This window comes from Anser anser, assembly GCF_964211835.1.
Source record: "Anser anser genome assembly, chromosome: 6".
Taxonomy (NCBI): Eukaryota; Metazoa; Chordata; class Aves; order Anseriformes; family Anatidae; genus Anser; species Anser anser.
In genome coordinates, this window is record NC_139726.1 from 4,525,649 (window position 1) to 4,549,498 (window position 23,850).

A 23,850-nucleotide genomic window follows, 5' to 3' on the forward strand; every position below is an offset into this window, starting at 1 on the left:
TTAGCCTTGCTATGTACAAGGGAATAATGGGTAACGCTTTTCTCCTTTTTTTGCCTGAATGTAATGTCAGCAAGGAATAGAGTACTGTGAGAGAAAGGATATTAATTCCTTCTTACTGCTTCAAAAATATTTTGTTTGGTTTTCATCTCCGGGAGGAAGATTTGCCCAGCAACAATATTAGACAGACCCCTGTTGGCCTACCTAGGCTATGCAAAGCTGTCAAAAATGATAACACACTAAAGACAAACCACAAGTGCTTACAAAACTGTTTTACAAACAAAAAATATAATGTTTTCTTTTGAAGCTTGACTGAGCTAAGGAATTTAAATATAAAAGAAACTAAATGCTAAAACAGAGTTTCTAATAAAAAATAAAACAAGATTGGATGATTATTCTATTTTTCTCCTTTTTTATTCTAGAAGTGTGATACTATTAGAACAGAATAAACAATGAGATCATAATCCATATAAAACTCTCAGAAAGTGTAAATCCTTATTAGACCAAATTAAAATGACACACACTTTCTTCGAGTTCTGCTGCTCCAAAAATGGAATTCGCTTTTTATACATGTGCTGTGACTCTCATTTTTAGAAAATTTCTGTCTGAATGTAAATCAAGGGCCAACCATGAAAACTACTGTACAAATTTAATTTGAAGCAACATAATCCTGAAATGTTTTACTAAATGTCACTGAATTTTCATGTTTAGCAATTCAGTTGGCTTCAAGAGCAGCCTCTTTAGTGAACTGTTGTTAAACAAAATGGTAAAATTATTGGAGACACATGGACACCCACAACTCCAGATCCCTGGTACTTCAATGCAATAGTTTTCTCACTATAGAGCTTACTTTTGGTCAGGAAAATATTATTTGGAATGCAGACATCTTTCAACTTTTATGTAATAAATATTATTGAATGCTTTTTAAATTTTTGGATTTGGGAAATGTATACAAATAAAGGAATGGACCCAACTCCTTAACTTGGAGTAACGTGAGACAAAGCTGGAACAAAGGCACACTTGTGCATTTTATTTAGTTGTCTTGCATGCTTTTTTTTTTTTTCCCCCCATTGCATTACCTCAATCATAAAAGTAATGATTTGATCTCAAATGAGTTAGCAGAGGGGATCTTCTTTAGACTCTGAGATCATATTTGATTGATCGTATTTCAACAATTAGCCTTTTATTTTGCCACACACTATTGAACTAGATCGACAGCAACTTAGCAGGCCAGCTTTAAACAGTCAACTGTTAACAATAGCATCAAAAAGAGAGACCTGATGGGGTTTACTGTCACTTTAAAGAACAGGGTGGGTTTTCACATTGTTGAAATCTGTCAGATATTTTGAAATGTCCCTCTCACTATGGTGCCACACCCCCTGCGTGCCCTTATAATAAAATTGGTTTTACTCCTGATTAAATCATTTTCTCCCTACCCACTACCATACTTCTCATAATGGACCTGTGTGCTCTACAGCTGGTGTTCTTCCCATGGTACCAATTCTTACTTTATCTTTTAAGCACTTTGCTGCTAAGATCTCATGCAGAGTGCTTATGTTTTGTTAAGAGCTTCATTCTTAGAGAAATAGCTTAACACATGTTCTAAAAATGTTGTACAACTTATTGCTTAAAACACATTTAGAAAATGTATAAGTACTGTAGCTTTGGCACAGAACTTTAAGTAGAAACCTTAAAAAAAAAAAAAACACAACTTGTTTTTGCCATGCATTTGTCTTAAATGTCTAAAGTGGAATGCTTGACTTCTAAGGCTTTGCAAAGACTTATCTTACCAGATTTTTGCACCATTTCCAGCTCTTCAAGGAAACGTGTTAGGAATGTATCATCGTGAAAGCAAAGGGTGTCAATTTTCCCTCTAGCTATAAGAGAGTTTTTAAAAATGTTTGCTAGGAGGAACAAATGCCAAGTCAAAAAAAAAAAAAAAAAAAAGGGAAAAGAAAATAGAAGTCCATTCAGTGTAAGACTCTCGTTTGGTTCCCACTGGTTGGAATTGTTCACATACCAAGGCAATAGGGCCATAAGCAAACACACACATGCATTTTGGGCTAGGTTTAAGGGAAGGACCTGACTTTTTGGCATTACTCAGACATATTTCTTATTGGGGTGTTTTGCTTACACAAAGATTAAGTCTCAAATCTGATATTTAAACTTGACAGTCAAGGACTGCTTTCAGTCAGGACATACTGTATCTGGGAAGACGCTCAAAATCTCACAGTCCTAAAAATTTGCTTTAACTTGTCAGTAGTATTTGATTAGTTCAACCATCACTGCCAGTTGATATCATATATCTTAGATACAGACACAAATATGCCCAGAAAATCCCATAAAATTTATGCTAATACTTAGGATGAAAATATAATGACCACACTAAGGAAAAAAAAATAGTGCAGGCACCTGTCAAGGTTATTATTGAAAAAATACAAATCGATGTACAATACATTTGTGAAGGAAGCATGGGTTCTTATTCTTAGTAAATCAGTCTTTTCAGCAGTCCACGTTTTTAATGGCACTTGCAATGTCTGCAGTAGAACCAAGCAGGAGTTCACCTCTCGTTTATGCACAGCATTGTAAGGTTACCCTTGTTCAGAAAGGAAGAAGGTAATCTATGGATAGATCAGCTAAAAACAAAACAAAGAAATTACAAAAACCAACCTATGCGGTACAGAAAGCTCAGTTTTGAAAGAAAGTAGATATGGCTTCTCTAACCACATACCCTGCCTTGTCTGTAGACTTGTCTCTGGAAGCAAAATGCAATCATGTGAGAACACTGCTGAATTTTATTTATTTATTCCTTTTTCCTTTAAGATAATTTATGCAAGAATTTTCCCAGCCATACACTGTCGTTTGCCCATGCTTGCCACTACATCCCAGGGCACCATGTTCAGAAGCCCTGGTTCACTTTGGGTATTGCATCTTCCTGCAAGTGGTCTCACGGATTGCTCTGAACCATGTGGAAAGTGATTTCCCACAAGCACAGCTAGCAGAGCCTGCTCTTCTATGGAGGCTGTGCCCTGCAAGAGCTTTTTGGCATCTGGGGACCAGCCCCAGCCCCACAGCTCCGTTAGATGAAATCCCAGAGCACCGGAGTCTCCATCCCAGGGGCCGGTGGATATCCTGGTTGGGATCTCCCCCAGAGGAAGACCTACACAGCACTGCTTACTAATTCACACGATTCCTCTCACATCAAAGTCTCTGCAGAAGGGCTGGGTGTGCACAATGCATTCCCAGCTGACTGAAAGCTTGGGAAACTGGCTGGACTCACTCATCCCAACAAGCAGTTTACTAGTGAGAGCTCCAGAACAGAGTCCTGCTGCTGAAGATGGGAAAGAAAAGTCCTCTTGTATAGCACCAGGGAAAGACAAACTGTCCTGTGTCATTCCTCTTTATTGTCCAAGTTGAAGATGTCTTTTTTTTTTTCCTTTTTTCTTTTCTTTCTTTTTTTTTTTTTAATGGACATATTCTTAAAAATATTTTTCTGCTTATTCATGCTCCTCAATAGCAAAGGAAAAAGACTCAAGCAGAACTGCTTCACTTGCATCAGTCCTCAGCACCCAACTTCATCATTAAATCCTCATGTGAGGGCTGCTCTCATGACTGACCACACAAATACTGATTTATACACCGAAAGGTGTGTGTTTGATAACTGTACCTCTACTTTACAAGCCAGAACTTCTCTTATCACTAGTTCAGAGACATAGCAGCCTTCGGGAACGATGGGATCTCAAAACTTTTGCAAACTGTTGTCACATAGGAGCAAACAAGCTTCTTTCAAAGTGATCGCACTCAATTTAGAGCAGCAATAGAGCGCAGAGATGTCCAGAGGCACGGCAGGGATGGGCTGCTGTGGGGTGGTGAAGGCTCTTGCTCATCATATGACAAGGAGCTCACCCCTCGGCAATGCAGCACATGATGCTTCGCTTCCCCCTCCAGTAAATCCTGGCCTGACATGGCATTTTATAGGCACACTCCGAAGTGCATACATTCGCTTGAACTTGGATTAAATAGTAGAGCAGAAGCCTCAGCTCGTGCAGAACAATGCTGTCCTCATTCAGCCAGCCTTCTGTGAGCTCTCTCCCTGCTAAACAATTCTTCCTCCTCGCTCCCTTGCTAGGTCTGGGAGGTCACTGTCCTGCCTGCAGCCAGCGCGGTGCTTCGCTCCCAAGAGTGTTCAAACAAATCAAAGAAAATGACAGATAAGCAAATCACTAAATACGGTATGCAGTGTGCTTCTGAGCAGTTCTGGTGAATCCATCCAACGCTACCAAATTATCAAGGATATAGTCAGCAAAACAACACTTGAATGTATGACTCCTTCTGTGGTGGTGGAAAACGGAGAGCCCTTTAAGCAGAAAATTAAACCATGATGTTACGATGCCTAAGCACTTGTTTATTATCGGAGGGCCCATTTCCATGGTGCCCAGGCGCAAATTACTGAGCAACTTAAGCTAAAAAGCAGAACATCTCTATGTGCATCCAGAGCGTTGTTTATGCCAGTTCTCTGCTATGACAGTTCGCTGACCTGGGGCATGCTGGAACAACCAAGCACTGCTAACTTAAATCCCCGTCTGCGCCAGAAAAATAAAAGATTTCTGTACTTGGGCACACTGGGTCATATTCATCCCCGCATAATTCCACAGAAGTCCACAGCGTACGAGAGGGATGAACTATCTCATTGTTTCTGTGGAAAAGGTCCCGTTCAGCGAGGGTACACCACAAAGGCACGCAGAGCAGTTCAAAGGTTTAGGAGCGTGGCCAGCCAGTGACTCCGTCGCGTCGGGAAGTTTCTACGCTGTTTGCAACTGCCGGCATCACACCCGACAGTGGTATTGGGAGGAGAATCCATTTGGTGGCCAGAAACAGGTATTATCTCTACGGTACTCCTGTGCACCATTCACTGCCAGTACCTGCTACAGGGTTAGATGACAGCGTTATTAGTTCTAACTCAGGATTTTCAATCATTGTGATTTGAAGCAATAATTACTGTAATAGGATTATAATTACAAGTACTTTTAAAATTCATTAAGTTTAACTGAATCAACTATTCCGTATGGGAAAAAGATTGATTTTAAATATAGAATATTTCCTCTCTAAATGCAGCTGAAAGCTCCCTAAGAATAAATAGACCACCTGTCTGCAATTCCACAACCTCGGTGAGCTGCTCGGAGGTGACTCACTAACCCAGAGAGTGAGCAGGTGAACGCAGCCTGAGCGACCAAACCCTGCAGGGCCAAATTCATCCTTCCTTTGGGTCACGGACCTACTGAGGCACCTCCGTGGGTTTAAAGGAAGGCACCCGGGAAGGCACGGAGGAGTTCCCACCCTGCTCCCACCCTCCCGTGGTGCGGGGGCTTCTCAGCTTCAGAGTACCGATGTAGCCCAAGTGCGAGGATGGAGCTTGGCAGACTTTGTGTAACTCACAGAAATTAAATAAGCTATGTGGAGTGAAAATTACGTATGTCTTCCAGTGGTAAGATTCTGTCCTCTAATCAACTCTACTTCGTTAGTGCATGGTAACTTCATTTGTTTCCTAGTGGTCAAAGTGCACTTTATTTTGTTTTTCTTTCTGTTTGCTCTTCCCTCTTTCTCTATTATCCTCAACCAGACTACCGTCTTTCTCATTCCTCTGCATCAGCTAATGGATTTTATTCCATTTTCTAGTTGGACACTAGCATTTCTGTTTCATACATGCTAGACTGCAAAGCACTAACATCAAATATTTTCTTAGATAAGGAACCTACTTTTCATAATACATTTTACTACTCAAAGGCAAAAGTCCATTCTGAGTTCTGCTTTCCACTTCTTCACTTGCACACATATATTAGTCAAGGTAAATATCTCTATACCACCCCCAAATCTGTTATTAACAGCAACTGCTCTCCAGTAAGCTCCTCTGCAATCTAGAGTTTTTTTTTTTTCCTTTTTTTTTTTCCATTTACACTCAGGTCTTTTATCAGAACTGTGTGTATCAGCTTCCAGAAATCTACATTTTAAGATGTAATACAAAGAGGAATTGGACAATGATTCTCTGTCCCATTTTCATACTTCAAAAATATGTTCATATTCCTATCTTTTTAATTGTACTACCATCTCAGAGTGCTTTAGGATTCTGACATATAGCTCTTCTGTTCTTCCCCTTCTTGGTTTCTAACACTGCCTCTATTTCCATTCTTGTCAAAAGCCTTTTCATAGTCCAAAAATCTGTACACATTGTTTTGTAATATTTGGCAGACTTATCTGAAACCTAATTCACTGCCTTCTTGTGATTCATGGGTCATAAATTATTTTATATGTAATGTACCCCAAAGGGTAAAAAATTCTTTGTATTAAATTTCAACCAAACAATTTAAAGGAAGAAAAGAAAAAGAAGTGTTTTTGAGACACTGAAAAGATCTGACATTAATATATGGTTTAGTGTGTTGTCCCCCACAAATGGTATCTCAGTATCTTTTAGTAAATACGAGATTTAACATGCTGCGAGTGAAAACACTTCTGCCGTAACGTGGGTTTACTATGGACAACTTTAAAGGAAACGGGAAATACAAAATACGTAGCACTGGATCAGACTACTGATCCATTAAATCAGCCCTGTCTCCAGTGACTGTTACAATGAAAGGGTCTGTACAAAAACAGTTCAAAAAACAAGCATACCACCCAACCCTTGCTTTCTGCACATAGCCAAATATATTATTGGGACTGACCCCAATAACAATAAGCTGGTGCCTTATTTCAGTGAGTTTCAACAATCAAAGGAAAAAATTAACAAAACAATAAAGATCATTACGACTTCCTTTATGTAAATGACTTCCAAATGTAAATAGATCAAAGCTTGAGCTAAAGTCAAGCAATTCCCCTAGTCCACTTGCAATGCTAAAAAGAAACTTATACATATATGTTTGCAGTTATAAGGATTATTGATGAATTATTAGTTTATTGTTTTCTTAGAAAAATGGAAATACAAACTTGATTCTCAAAGTGCCCATATATTTCTTACATTAGTAATCACAGTCATTTCAATGGGACTGTTTACAAGAATAAAGGTTACTTGTACATATAAACAGCTGTTCTGAAACACCGGTTCATAGTAGGTCCAGAGAACAAATTCTGGATTATAATAGTAATAATATATATATATTTTTTTTTTAAATGAAAGGGCTCTTTGAAATAAGCCAGTTGAAAGAAGTACTCTTACAAGCAATCAGGTATATAGCAGCTCTGTAAATGTCAAGGACAAAACATTTTATTTTGTATAGAATTTATCTTTTGGTTCACTAAAGTCAAAACACTTCTGTTCATCAGAACTTTTATAAAGGACTGTTTCATAATATGAATCCATTTGGATTATCTGACCAGAGATAAGACTTCAATGGACTTACTATATCATTCACCACTGTACCAGTGCCACAAAAGGGAATTACAATTAATTGGATTATGTTGGTCTCCACCCGCTGATTGTAGAAGAGAAAGTCTGAAACTGTAACTATTTCAAACGGACCATATCTCCCATCAACCATGGGATTTGGGCTTTAATTTACCAATAAAGCTTAATTTCTTCTCTATATTCTCTTCTGGTTAGGAAGAGGTCATTTAGACACTTTATTCAAGTTATTCAAAAAGAAAGGAGAGTTTTGTTAAGTACTTTCAAACTAGCACTTTAGTACTCGCACCTTGCCTTTTAAACATTGCTTATTTTCTTGATTAAAATGATTTGTCTTGAAAAACATAAGCCAGAGAACCCAGGCTTGTGCTTGGGTCATAAGAATAATTTATGCTCCATATTCCTTGGTTTAATTCATGAAATTTTGGCTGAAAGTGTTACCTAAAATGACAATTAGCTATCAACTACATGATGTGTGACACCATACAGGACAGAGGATATCACTGTCATTTCATGTAGGCTGCAGCAGAGAGGTAAGGCAGTAAGAGCTTTCAGTAGTTAGACTTAGGTTTGTCTGTATGGAAAAGTTACACTAGGTATGAAATATAAACTTGATACACCCAAATGATGCATTAGCTTGCAAATGGTCCAATTCTACAATACAGGCAACTTCGTCTCTTTTAGTTAATGAGTTACATGCTAAACAGCAATACTATTCTTATTCTAGATGTCCATATTAGATATACATATAATAATAAATTTATTTAACTGGTAAATGCTAAAGATTTCCAGTACCAAATACAGCTTAAGACTGTAAGGAAAATCAAACCAAACCAAACCAAACCAAACCAAACCATCAAAACAACACCGTTCTATGATCAGGACCATGAAATATATTTATGGAGAGAAACGCAAGTATCACACTTGTGGGTATACTGGGGCTTCCTGGGCTATCGGACATGGTGGCTTGGCACTGCAGGTACCACACTGCTGCCTACACTGGCGATGGCTCTAAGAGCTGCTTGGATTTTTCCTCACTGTGCTAACTGGAAGGTTATCTCAGTGCCTAATTCCTTCTAGCTACCAGCCTAAAATATTCAACTTTATATACTTTTTTAATAATTATTAATATCAGTAATGTTTGCTTTGATTTTTTTTTGTTAAACTTTTCCAGTCAGTCTAAGAAATAAAAAAAATCCTCAGTCAACTTACTTCAAAACCATGTTGCTTAATTCACATTTGCATTACTTTTTGCTAATATCTGAAGCTCTAATTCCATTCCCTGGATATTAGCAGGACTAGCTATGCTGTTAAAGATAGGAATGCTTCTAAGTGCTTACTGAATCAGGGCATATGAGATGATAATTGTATGTGTTTAAAACAAAACTTTAAACAGGAGGGGATTATATAAGTTGGTAAAACAAATATATCTTCAAGTGCACTGAAGGACTTTCAAATGTTAACGAAATGTCCCTTGATAATAATAGTGCTAATAATAACATGAATTTTCAAATATTTTTAATGCAGTTTGAGAATCACCCTGAATGGGGATGGTTCTCAGGAAGTGCACTTTTTTGATACAAATCCATCAATGTGTCCAGAGCTATGTCCCCTCTGCAGCCACGCCATCTGAGGATCTGATGCTAAAACGTGTCCTGATCCAGGCTAGGTCAGGCTGTGCATCTAGGCTTCTGCTTACAAATAGTGAAATTTTTACAACAATGAAAACAGCTTTCATTAGATAAATGTTACACATTTAAACATGAAAGCGCTAAGTTTATGCTCAAAGCTGCTCATGGAACACATGCAATTGCAGCACGGGTGGAATTAAAAGCTACATACACAGACTCGGTTTAGTCTTTGGCTCCCCCAACTCTAGGGTATTCTCGCGTGGGTCTTTTTAACCAAAAGGTTGCAATCTCAAGGCCAGTGAGGACTTAAAAACATAAATCCATCCCCCTTTCCATCACGCCACGTGCGATACCATGTGCGCAGATAGAGCTTCACCCAGAAGATGCATCAGTGCCCTGGGCACATGAAGGCACTCTTGGCAACGCTGGTAATTCCCCTCTGGAGGAGAAGGGGTGTAATGAAACCTGGTGAGTCAGTGCCACGATGCCATCCCTTTCCCACATCCGCCCCCCGTGGCCCCTCGTGTACCCCCGGAGCCATTTCTGGCATCACACCTTTTTCTCTTTCTCCGCACACAGCCATGCTTCGCATTTGCACTTGTGCTGTGATAGGACCTGATGCAGATTCGATGCATTAACTTCTCATTTGTGCCTCTCCTTCCCTTTTGCAGGGTTTATCTTGATATGCGTTCTCATTCTAACATTCCTGATTCTTTTTATTCCACCTAAAATTACAGGCATGTCTATTTCATGAAAGAAAATGTATTCTTCCAAGCAATTTTAAACCTTTAAAATGCATAGAGTTTTTCTGTCTTTCAAATTAGTCTTCTGAAAGGACTTCTAATAACATGACAACTTTAAATAATATTAAGAGATTTTCATGACTTTGAGACTTTGTGCAGGTCCCTCCCACAAGAAATATATTAAAATATTGATTAGATTAGGGCAGCATTTCAAATAAATGGAGATTTATACTTCCTTTTGGATACAGCATCTTATAAAAAGTTTCAAGGCAACACACAACAAAGCAGTTGACAAGAAAGATAGCATCTGCTTTCCTGGCTATTCAAGCTGAAGTTTTTCATTCTAAATGCAAGCAATGTTTCCGAAGTTAACATAATTAACTCGCGACAATCCTGAAACATCATAATATAAGATACAGATGGAAATTCAAAGCTTTAAAAATGTCATATAGCTGCAAGAGGATTATCATTTTTTAACCACGCAAATCTGAATACTAATTAAAACAGGTGTTTTTATTTCAAACACTGTTGCACACTGTGACATTACCGGGAGGGTTATTTATGTATTAGTCTGTGAGGAAGCATATATTGCTCAAAAAATGCGATGTGTGATAATAACAAAGTTCCCAGATAAAAGAATGACACTCTGTACTGCTTCCTGCAACAATAAAAGACCAGTAGTTCAATTAGTTAGTAATTTCCGTGTGACTATTTGACAGATTCTACTAATTGTTAAGCTCCCACTAACTATTGCTTTACATAATTAATTATATTCAAACGCGAACAACAAAGACATGTGGGCCAGTTGCCCTTTTGACAATGTTTTTCGCAAACTGATTTGCTTACCAAAAATATTTTTAGAACTAAAAGATACTAATCTTAAGTGGAAATACACATCAAAACGTTAAAGCAGCTCTGCATTTTACCATGGTTATGAGAAAAAAATTTGGATTGTTTAACATATCATTTATGCTGCATGCATAATAGCTGAAGTCTTCTAGCAGAGATCTTTCATATTAATTTAGCATTGCATAAAATTCATAGTAACAGGTCCAGGGGTCAAGCATCATTCATCATTAGTTGAAGTGACATTTGCAACCCTTCATATAGCAGCTGCTTGAAAGGGGAGAAAAGGTATTCTTTGGAAGAATGGGGGGTAGCACACAATCCTCGCTCTATCCACGGAAGGGAAAACAAGGTGCCACTATGTCAGCATGGTAATGTGCTTAAATTCGGTGATGTCATTCTTCCCTAACCCCCACGAGTCACAAGGCACAAGGCAGCTGCATTCCTGAACTTAGTAGTTTGGGTGGAGATAAGTAATAACTAGATGTAAATGAATTACATTACTGTGGTTGTGAACATAGCTCTGTGCATGTAAATTATGATTTATATCAGGATCCTATCTTGTTTTTGAGAGTTTTCTACTTGTTAACAAGGCAGCCCTTGTTCTCATGGCATCCTCCAGGCATAATAGTTTCTGGGAAGCCAAATAAGATCACTTTTGAAACTGCAAGACAGCATTCCAAGACTTTGCAGCAGAACACATTGGCCAAATTAGGACTTCTGAAGACTGTTAACTAACAAATAAAATCTTTTTTTTTTTCTTCTTTGTGGCATGTCTTGCCTACTATAAAACATTGAGATCAGAACGGGAAATGTGAGCAATTAAAATGAAAATGTAATCATCTGCAAGAAAAGATAAATTTGTATTAAATGGCTAATACTTCACAGTCCTTTTGATATTACAAGTACTTTTTAAGAAAATATATATTTTATGTCACAGTAATTTTTATTATGTGAAACATGTGATCTCTTTGGAATTATGCACATTTTAAAATCGCAGTCATTAAAACAGCATGCAACGCAAAGTAGTTGGATTTTGGAGCCTTGCTAATATTTGGCGATTTTCCTCAACTTCGCTATTATACCTGAAATGTACTTAATTTATTCATGTCACTAATTATCCACTAGTATTTAAAGCACCATGATGATTACTAGCGTAGACTACTACTTCTTCCTTAAAAAGTTTAATGCTTTTTACAAGGAGAACCAATGCTTTTTAAAGAGTCACTTAGAAGCGTATGAAAAACGTTCAAGGACGTTGGTTATTACACACTGCAATTCTATGAGCCGCTATAAATCCAGCTCCCAGTCACAACACTTCTAGCAGGGAGAAGTTGGCTTTACTTGGGCTGCTTGTGCACTGCAGAGGAGAAAAGTGGAAAGGCAGTGCTGCAGGTATTTCACGGTGAGGCTGCCCTATAACCAATGGCAGTGCTACGTCCTTGCACCACACAGCAGCTGGTAGCTCCAGGCTGGTTCCCAAAATGGTTCACAGACCATGTTGGTTGTGTATTGTGTTATCTAGGTGATACGATGGCCATTCATCCGCCGGCAACCCATCCCCAAACTGGTCAGAAAGCATTTCCACAATGGACCAGTACTACTGGTCCTATTAAAATCCATAGGAAGGTGAAAGGCTGAAAAACCAATGGACCACCGGACCATTGTGTTACTGTATCCAGTATTACTGGTCCATTGGTCTTTCAGCCTCTCACCTTCCTATGGACTGTAATTGCTGCACAGACATTAGACATGTATGTAAAGACGTTATGGATACGAGAAAGGCAGAATGGCTGCAAAAGGAATAGAACAGCAGAGGCAAGATGACTGGCAGATAGGGTTGCCACATCCCCCTTAAAGAGACTGCTCCTTTTCCACACCTTATGTCTCTTGTACCATAAAAATATGCATAGATGTATGTGGGAGCATCATAGCAGATTTCTTGGGATGCGTGCCATGCATCTGAGCTTCGAAGCTGGCTCAACGTTGTCACCATTAAGTCGCAGTGTACACAGCAACACTTCAATCTAATTTCAATTAGGGAAAAGTTACACAGAAACTTCTTGGAGAGCACACATGACCCTACGCATAAATACCAATTAAATTCAGTATCATCAGTGTCTTTGCTGTGAACATTGATACCACCGAGAGGAAGGAATTTAAAATGAGGGAACGCTTTATGACATTGCCTCCATCTACAAATTGTGCCTGTGTTAACTAGTACGTCAACGATTAGTAAAGCAGTTGGATTCGGCTGTGAAGACATGGGGTGGAGAGAAGAATTTCCCTGGAATTTTCGGTGCAGACAGATTTTATGTGACATAAGGTAGAACGTTGCATCATTATGCAACAAAATACTACCTGGTAAACAACAAAAAAGGCTTGATTTACTGAGAAGCTACAAACACCAGGAGCATTAAGCAGTTGCAACTGAGATAACAGAACTAATTTTTCGTACCAGGGACCCATAAACTCCCCAAAACGGTTGGTTCATGTGCCTAACTACCAATCTGTTTTGAACTCATACTTGTGTGCAAGGACATTCCTGCACCATTAATTAGGATCAGTGAGATCACACCCGTTTTCATGTGGATATGCAGGGTATGCAGGCATTCGACTTTGGGTTGTTCCATTTTCTTTTGTTTGCCCGGTCTTTTATTCCAAAACAATGGAGCAACAGCACTAAGTTAGGGCTTTAGCTCTCCACAAGCACTTTTTCACTCAAAACTTAGAAGATTCCTCTAAAATGCAGATTACTCGAGGGAGATTTGAATATGTATTTAAGCGCAAGGGATGGAGCAAAACAAAACCCCCCAAACGCAAGGACCCCAAACCTGCGAGAAGACCAGGAGGAACAATCACCCCACCAGCGCTGGGACTCTTTGCAGGCCATCACTCATTGGTGACGGGGGAGTTTTTACAGTCTTTCAAATCTTCTTTCAATCACAACATGCCTTAAAGGGACAGAAGGTCTTACAACGTGCTCTCTCTCTCTCCCCGGTTGGGAAAGCTACGTCGGGGTGGGGGGGGTGGGGGGGGAGGGCACGGGGAGGCGAGCCGCAGCACAAAAAGCATTAATGCAAAGAACAGTGGGGTCTCTCCCTAATTTGACTTTCTCTACAGGTGGTCTGCAGCTGCATCCAAACAGGTTACACTACCGCCTTCCCATGGGCATTGCAACAAAGTGGTATCTGTATTCACAAGAATACATTTGCTAGCATGGGCTGATTCAGGTCTAAAAATAAGAAAAAAGCATTTTTTCAGAATAGCCCGAGGTAAGTCTCTGCGCCAGCAGAAGACAGTAGCACTCTTGTTTCGCTGGCTGTGCGTGATGATAAAGGATATCAGAAACCTACTTCATATGACTCACTGGGGCCCGCAGCCAGCTTCCAATTGATTCGTTTTATTTGTATTAGTTTGTTCTCCATTGACTACACAACGGGCTAGACCAAATCAATAAGCAATATTCTGTTTTCTATTGACTCGGGGGTAATTCGCGTCGGGCCCTGCGACCGCTACAGCTGATTTCATAGTTCTGGATATCATCATGGAAACAATGGGGCTCGGAGACAGCTTAGCGCAGGAAGAAATGTGAAAAGATTGCCAACGCGAGGCGAGATATTGGCTTTTAAGCTGCTACACCTGCAGGAGGAGGCACGAGCGAGCGGCGCTGCAGCTGGACGGCTGCGAGGGCTGCGCACCGCACTGACGGTGCTCCTCCGAGGAATGCAGGAGGCATTTCACGTTGGGACCCAGCAGTGATAAAGTTAGAAACAGGAACAAGGAAAAAAGCCTGCGTGCCTTTGGTAACAGGCAGAAACGAGACGTGGATGAGGTGAGCAGCGCGCCCCAGCAGGGTTTGCACGGATGGGGCCGTGGCGCTGCCCAAACCCCTGCTGTGCACAGCACCACAAGGGGATGGCTCTGAGAACACATAGAGTGCCCTTCCTTATCTCCTGTAATCGGGTGGTTGTGTCCTCCGAAACATATTCCAGTACAGCGATGCTAAAACACACCATCTCCAAGGTTTTTAACCATTTTTGTTTGTTTTACCAGCTTTTCTACAGTAGAAGTAGTAGGTGGTGAAATCTGCTAAGTGAATGCCTCCAAATATCCAATATTTTATCTTTGACCTGCTCAATATATATATATTTATATATATATATATATATATTTTTTTTTTCTACAACTACCTCTTCTTGCTAAGTGGAAAGAGCAAAGAGTTTTTACCACAAACTGTCCCACACTGCTTCTTCCACACGAATGAATTCGCTGACATACTCCATAGAAGAGCAGCACAGCTTTTGTTACCCCTCCATAAATGAAAACCAAGACACAGGCTGTACTGAAATATGCTGCATCTCTTTTTCCACAACACTTGTGAATCCTCTCTCTGCCCCAGGTCTCGGATTTCTTGAGCTGCTGTGTTGTGCCTTACCCAAAGCAGCAAGCTGGCTTTCCGCTGTCTCCGATAACATGAGAATTGCTACCCGAGATAGAAATAACTTGCTGGATGCTGGGGTGGATGGATGTAAGGGGTGGCAGGATATGGCCCAGTGTGTTCTTCCTATCAAATACACTTGACAAACTTTAATGAAAAGTCTTCTCTACTTCCTACTAACAGATGTTTCCAATTTCTTCTCTCTCAGCACTTTAAACCACCATCTTTAGTTTTCATGTCTAAGAGACATTATTATAGGATACATCATAATGATATACTGTACATTCATATACAGTATCCCATACAATGACTAGTTGATTTATAATTCAGATCCAATAAAGGGAAAAATTGATTTAACTGATGACTAGTGAAATACTAAATGCATTACAATGTTTGAAAAGAACATCCTTTTCTTGCAATACTAGTGACATAATAAAATTAAATATGGATATAAGATAATGCCCATTATTATTAGGCAAGTGGGATCAAAGGGAGCAGGAAGAAAAGCAATCTCTATGGATCAAGGAATGCCTAAACTTCCTCTTCAAATGTACAAGTACATGAACAGAAATGAAAAAAAATCACAAATAAAGTAAAATCAAGCAATCTTAAATGACAGCATAAAGATAGTTTTCTATGAACTAGTCCTGGTCTAAAAGAATTTCAGTGGAATTGTTGCATTTCGGTACTATATTGAGGGTAACTGTGAATTCCAGGTGTGTTGACCTTTTTTTTTAAAAAGCTCTGTATTAAATACTTATTTCCTCAGTATCCCAAGACCCCTATAGCATCCCAAAGACACAGTTTAGCCCAGCATCCAAGAACCTCATATCCTAGTTGTCTCTGCCACGCAAACAGCCAGCACTTGTGCCACCAACCTAAATGCCCCACGTCTCATCCCTTCTCCTCACCTCTGACTTCTTCCTTCACCCCACAGAGCTCCTGTTGAGGCTCTCCCCGTGGCTCACCCCTTCCCAGACAGCCTGCTCTCACAGGAAAGGCACACAATTAGCACCGAGGTGATGCAGCTGCTGATTTCCAGGTGTCACTGAAGAAGCTCTGCACCCTTCCCACACCACTGCCCTGGTGGTGATGGGCCCGAGCATCAGCAGGTGGGGAGCGTGAAGCCAAGGGGCCTGTGACTTCTGCATCATTCAGAAGAGCTCTTCAACATTTTTTTTTTTACATTTGAAAATCAAGGCCAGCCACCTCAGAAGCACTCAGGTTTTTAACTTTCCTTAAGCGTCTGCTAGAAGTCAGTCACTTAAACATTTGCGAATATCTTTGTTCTTCCAGATGGGTAAATTGCTTCTAATACAAAATAACTTCTATTCGGCAGCAGCTACGATTGCTCACACAAGCTTAGATTGATGGTCATTTTTTTATAATCCTGGTGCAGTAGTTTTTCCTTCAGGAACACGTGCATTTTGCTTCTGGAGCAGCAGCGGCAGACAGTAATCGCTCTGGAGCCGGAGCCAATAGTTTATTACATTGGAAGAATCATATAGTCATAATAACAAAAATAGCACCCAAATACAGGCACTAAACTATACCTCATTTTACTGTTGCATCAGTAACATTTTAAATGACTTTAGTAATCTCAGATATTTTACAGAAATGCAATTATTGTCCTTATAAACCTTTGAGGATTTTAATTTATATTGTGGAATTCAAGGAAATATTATTAATCAGCTTGCAAAAATGCACCAGCAGAATCTGTGGGTCAGCTAATTTGTGCTTAAACACCTACATTTGCACATGCAAAACTGGATAATTATGGTCCTAACTGCCCATTCATGTGTACAGATGGGTGCACCCACACATTTTTGTGGAATAATTTTTGGAAGCCTATAGAAAATATGGTCTTTAAAGATTTTAATAAGGTTGGCAAAACACACTTTCTTTGCATAAAATTATGTAGTTCCCAAGTCTAAAATTACTTTGATTTAAAAAATGAAAATTGGCAAGGGATTAATCCATAATATGGTCTAATTACTTTTTTTCTTAAAAATTAAATGGTCAAGATCTTAACTCAGAATGGTGGTTACTGTTCATGAACTGAAACTAAGAAATAGAACTGAATAAGGGATTTTATTAGGTGTCTAAATACTTAGTTAGCTAATAGAATCCTCTTACCTTTGGCTGAATAACAGGTATAATAATTATGAAAGCATATTTAATTTATACATCTGAAGCATAAAGCTCTGCTAATTATATTTTTATGAGATTGAAATGCAAACTGGCCAAAGCCTGAAAATAAAAAGTGGAGCTGACTTTCCATCATTAACTTGGAAAAGCACATACAGACAGAAACACACTCAAACAAATAAGGAGGGAGAGAAATGCAGATAGACAGACACAGGAAATACTGAAAGCAGATAATTAACACATATTTTGGTCCTTACATATGGTACTGTCAGCTTTTATTTAACCTTCGCATTGTTTAAGATATGGAAAGTTTAATTCTTACTTATCAAAGTAGATTCAGCAACATTCAAAGGGTGTTCGCAATGTACAGGGCTTGCTAAGCACTCCTCGATAAACAGATCAGGTTTTCAGAAAGGAATGAATTTTCTCTGCCACGTTTAGTAGGAAAAAAAAAAATTAAGACTAAGATACTTCCTTTTGCTCCCTGATATTTTATTATTTCTTTGTTTGCCGAGGTTACTTATATCAGTAAGTAAATATCACTGTGAAATTCTCTTTGTCCTTCATCAATCAAAACCGGTCAATTATAAGACTAGTGCAACTAGATCAAAACTCCAGGCTGTGTAGTCATATTACCACTCATATTATTACTAAAAGCGCATCTATATTCCAAACTGGGATACCATAACCCCTTTGTCATTTTCCAATAAAAAAGACCATACCAAATAGGCAGAGCACACCGTAATTAGCAGCTGGCAGAGAAAGCTGTAAATCTGTATGAGTTCTGAACGATTTGCTTACATTGTTGCTTTGTTGACAAATGATGCTGTACATGTTAATGTTCCTGAAATGTCCCCATTGCACCTGACGTGCCAATAAATGCCAGCCAGCTGTATGAATTATGGAAATAAGATTTTTGTTTATGAAGGTATCCCAGACATTTATTTTACTGCATGCCTCTTGACAGATTTAATGTCTGGAGTTACATTGAGAAGATATTTGCTACCTGACATAATGGATAATGGAAACTTTAAAGGCTTTTTTTAATGATGAGACTAATATATTTTTTTAATTTTACCTTGTGGCTACACATTTACTCACGGTATAAAGCTTGCATATTTTAAATGAAATGATACTAAATTGTTCCTAATGCACAATGAGTTGGTTGAAACCAGTGTTGCAGTGTATGAGAACACACAGGAAAAGTGGCTCTGAGAGATACTGAAGAGAGAGAGTTACCTGCAAGTTTACCTATTTTCCCTTAGTTTATTTTATCCTCTGCACCTTTTTCCTAGTACATTATCAGTGTACAAAGGTAGATGTTAAGAAGTAGGCATTTCCAAGTAGTATACAAATCTTTTAATGGAGGTATTTGTAGCAGGATTCACTAAAGACTCATTTCATGTGCTAAGGCAAGACAGAGAACATAGATATGGGTACATCTACCAGCTATATTTAACTATTGACTGGATGCAGAACCAAAAGAATCTCTCACTGGAATACAAAAAATCAAAGTGAATGTTCTTACATAAGGCCAAAAAATAAAATTAAATTCTCTTTAAGTATTGGAGAAATGAAAACTTTTATTCCGACACTGCTTTTAGCAAGCACCCTTGCTGTGGCCAAGGGGAAAGCCATGGGGCAGCCCCTCTCCGAAGCCCGTCCCGTAGTTGCAGGTTGTGCTCGGGGTCCCTGCAGGGTGCCCCCGTGCCGGGGCGCTCAGCAGGTGCCCGGGTGCAGGAGACCCCATACCGTGCTCCTGCCCCGCCAGCCGGGAACCTGACTCCCGCTCCACAGTGGAAAAATTTCGCCTGGCAGAGGGGCCCGTGCTACGCAAGCTCCTCAATTCTTCCTCCATTAGCACATGTTAGTGTATTGTCAAGAGGAACAATAGCAACCCCACAAACTATTTATTCCATCAAGAACAATTTATTGTCTTTTGTAAGTTCGTTTCCAGCTTCTGAAGCTCAAGAGGGAAAAATCTGCTGGTTCTTTAAAACTTCAGATGTTAGGGACTATTTGTAGTCATCATATAAATGGGGGTGGTAACCAAATTAACCAAATTCATTTTGCAACCACAAATCATTCCTATTAAAATGCTCCCTTCTCACCCCACCTCAAAAGAAGAATAAGAATAATAAGAAAAAAGGAGTCCAGATGGTTAAAATTATTTTTAAGCAAATATTTAGTGGTTACAGTTGAATTCTTCTGGCACACATTCTCCACTACAAAAATGACACCCCACATTCACTGTGTTAACCATTTTCCAATGTGCCAGCCAAATGAATGCCTCGGAGAACACACACACACACACACATATTAGGGGAGCATTATCAGAAATGCCATAGCTAAGGCTCCTTAGCAGTTTGGGCAGAAAGGAGGGCTACTTTGCACCGTGTGACACAATCCAGTCTCCAGATATGACACGCAACTCCTCAACGGACAATGGAGTTTCCTAAAGCCTTCCCTTTCTTGAAGCAGAGCTATTTTTAAGTAGATTTCTTTACCACTAATGCCGCTGGAAGCTCTGTTCGGGGAGCAGGGTGGAAAAGGCCGGTAACTAAAAATTCACGGCAACTACAGTCTCCGTATTTCACACAGTTTAGAGATGTCTCACTGCAACACAAGAAGCACATCCTTTTATTTCCCATAACCTAATTCAGGCTGTACAAGCAGGCACCCAAGGAGCTCCCTTTGCTGCTCAGACAGCTGCCTCAGTTCTCCACCCTGTTTGCTTGGGCTCCTTCACCCACCAACCCACACTACTCGGGCACACCGATATTCCATCCTGGCATTCCCACAGATTTTACAGCCACCAGCCCTGCATGCCTGCCCCTGTGGGACTGGTCAGGGTCTCGGGGCAGGCTGATGGAGACCGACGGGTAGAGGCGAGAGTACCGATACCAGCACGGGGTGGGCTGCGGTGGGGGGCAGCCGGGGAAGGTCTCCTCTGGGCATCTCCTGCACACTGGTTGCTCCAGTCTGGCATCCCAGGAGGCTTACCAGATGGAGAAACCTTCTCTGCAGCAGAACCGCAAGCTGTGCTTCTCAGGAAACTCGAGGCTGTAACCCTTTCACTCTTCCTCCACGTACCCTGTTGCTACCAGATTTCTTCCAATGCCTACACGTAAACAACCGAGACCAAACCGTAATTCTCAGAGACACACAAACTTAACTTGGTTGTAATCCTTTTTCCAGCAAATTAACCCTAGATAACTTAACGCTGTATATATAGCTTTGGGAATAGAAGTTAATTCATTCTAGGTCAGAGCTAAAGCCGTGCATGTGATTCGCATGAAATGGATGCGTGTATTGTGGTTGCTCATATTTTTTAAGAAGAGATGTTTGTTGTGAAGTTGCAGTGCCTGGATATCATGATGTTCGTATGGCCAGACTGGGGAGATGATTTTTGTGCAGACATTAAGGTTGGTTTTCTGGTCATCTTCTTTACCTACAGCTGATGGGACGTTGCTAGTGAAAACCCTGATAGAAACAGCAACTGAACGTTAAGAAAGGCTTATTTTGGTAGAGGTTAAGGTCTGAATTATATATGTTTGTTAAATGAAAGGAAATATATGTCTCTTTTCATATAAATGTGCATATGCACACCTGTTTCACATTGGTGTAACTCCTCTGATCTCAATGTTTTACATCAGGATACCAAAAGGTAAATCTGACCCATACCATGGAGTCTCCAAAGGCCTAGTTCTCATTATTTTTGTTAAAAATGCCTGTATTTTGTTCAGTGGAAGATTAAAGCTAATGTATAGCAGCAGAGCAATGTAAAGAATCCCCCGGTAAGTCTCCGTCCTGCTGTCGGTACCGAGGCAGTGGGTGATACAGGCACTCAGGCTCCGCTATCCATTTTCCCTTTCACGTGCATGGAATTCATTGAAAGTAATGGGAAGGAAATTACAGGAGTCTCACAGGTCTCGAACAAGAGATCGCTGTGTGGAAAAATGTGAAAAATTGTCAAGAGCTGCTTTCTTCGTATTGTTTCACGAGCAAATATACCATAAAGAATAGCTGAAATGTAAATGTTTTGCATTCCTTTTCCAGTATTAAATCAAACCAGATATCGGTAAAGAGTGCTATTTTACTGGAGACATATCAAAAGGTGATAATATTCCTACTGACTGAGGCTAGCAGTTGGCATAAAACAAATAACCCGATTCCAGTAAATTCTTCCATAAATATTTGCCTTTTCCCCCTGCAGTTCACCATTTAAGTAGTCTGTTTACAACAAAGAAAATAAACACACAAATATCAAATAAACGAAGGAAAGAGACCTAATTAAAGGCTAAATTTACTCACTTTGGGGGAGCAATTACTCTCAAGTATTCCTGCTCTTTCCTCACATAGGTAGAAATTCACTATCATGGAAGAAGAATGAGAGTCAAGCCTGAATAACGCTTTTTATGTATGAAGAGAAAAATATAAGCACTCTGCAAGCTTGCATGTGTAGACATGCCTACAGAAGGGAGACTTTGAGCAACAACCTGCTCCAGACCCCGCTGTAGTGAAATCAAAGTGGAACAAGACCACGTAACAGCAGACCGTTAGGTGGCAATGGGATAGGCCCATGGTTTGACTGTGTTGTGCTTTACTCTTGAAAAGACCCCCAAGGAAGACGCCTGTAGAACTCTGTTGAGGTTGGGGAACGATGAGCAGAGCAGCAATGCCCTGGCTCTGCATCCCCCCGTGTCCCTGGGGCTGGTGAAGGGGCTTGCACGCAGCACCCAGCACTGCTCTGCCATTATCTTGTTGTAGAAAACATTACCTGTCTCGCTCCCTGTTACTTATGTTCCACGTTGAGGAGTGGCACGTTGATTAATTACGACTCTAAAGTGCTTATAAAGCATCAGTCCCAGGCAGGTTTACTAGGTTGGGGCCTCCCATGATTTATTGACTAAGGGAAAAAAGCAAAGGCCATTTGTGAAGGAGCATTTTCTTTAGAGGGGGAAAAAAAAAAAAGTAATTTAAATTACCCATCCTCTGTTCCCCCAAATTAAAATGATTAAAATGTCTAACGCTGAAGAGCAAAGCCAAAGACTTTCTTTGTCTGAAACTTATGCAAAACAATAAACAACAGAATTGTCCTTTAAAGGACAAATGCAAACAAAAGAAACAACCTGAATCAACTCTTAAGAAAGGTCTGAAATGTTTTCTTTTGCTGATGTGAGATGCTGATCGGAGAACATTAAAATAATTAGAGCTTTTCTGCTCTTGCTTTTCCAACATTGTTGTTGGAAAGGCAGAAGAAAAAACAAAGCATGAAAACACAGATACACACAGGCATCAGGCACAGGAAAGATTCGTTTGGTTTGTCTCTGTTGCCATTTTACTTTTTTTTTTTTTTTTTTATCAATAGTAAACCAGCACTTTGGGCTTGCTGCACTTCACTTACTGACGCCTTTTAATAGGACGTAGTGCAGGAATGTGAGAGGGAAAGATTCCCATATGACAGAGATCCTTTGATATTGTAACTTCAACCAAAACTTTGAAATGCAGTAGCTGGTTTTGTGTGTAGCGTATGACAATTTTTCCCCAAGTCTTACAAACTTTGATTTATTTAACTGCTGCCACTGAGGTGACTTGCAGAGAAAGAAAGCACGAAGAGATTGAGAGAGAAAAATAGCTAATGTGTTAGTCTATTTGATGGCACCGGATTATTTGGTACAATAATTAGTGCAGTGTGTATAAGACGTCTACAAAAAATATCGGTATCAAAGACAAAAAAGAAAAAGATAATGTCAAATACTTCCAATAATTTTATCACAGTTTCAATACATTATTATGCAGGTTTTCTAATAAAATTTATTTCTGTGTAGTAGTTAGACTAGGCACAAGAGAAAAAGGAGATATAATTCTGTTCTTGCAGATGGTAATGTGACAACTTCCACTGAATTCAGGGGGACCTTTCACCTGAGGAGCTCACACTCATTACCATATCTTCTGCAATAACCCAACATAATATCCTGCTAGCACTGCTTTACAACATCATGCTGAACGGGAGCATTACAACTTCACAAAGCAGTGTGATTGAGGGTGGCTACCTTGCTCCTGGAAAACAGAGTACGTGGTTGATAATCTTTAAAAAAAAAAAAAAAAACTCTTGTAGTGAACACACGCTTTTCTTACTGCTTGTATGTGACATGTAAATTTACAACCCACACAACACAAGAGGTTTAAAGTCTGAGAGTGTCAAGAATCCCCTCAGAAATTGCAAGTGGAGTTGTTAATTCCATTAAGAGAAATAAAGATTTTTTCCTGGGGAGACTAAAGACAGCTCGCAGATTTCCTCCCTGCTCCACTGCCAATGGTCTGCACAGTCCCAACTCCCCATCTCTGAAGCAGATTTAGGAGGGCTCTGGAAACAGCTCGAGGAAAGATCCCCAAAATATACAGATGGGATCCAAATCCACTGCCTGTGAGTGGATGGCCCTCCCCAGAGGCAACTATTCTGCCGCCCCAGGGATGACCACATACAGCCCTCATGCACACGAAATGTGAAGGTCTGCTGTGTGCCTTACAGGGTGTTGATGCCCTGAAGCTGAAGAAGGGAAGGATTTCCTCCAGAACCTGTTAAGATGTCTTGTCCTTAGGTTGCATGTTCTGCCTGGGGGAAAGGGAATTGCCTCTTACCTCTTT

General features: G+C 39.9%; 1 protein-coding gene across 5 annotated transcripts in view; it reads right to left on the reverse strand.

The window, feature by feature from the left end:
• The window catches only part of ARHGAP15 (Rho GTPase activating protein 15), a 332,393-nt gene that overhangs the window by 62,293 nt on the left and 246,250 nt on the right, over window positions 1-23,850 (reverse strand). The gene's annotated exons all lie outside the window — the stretch shown is intronic.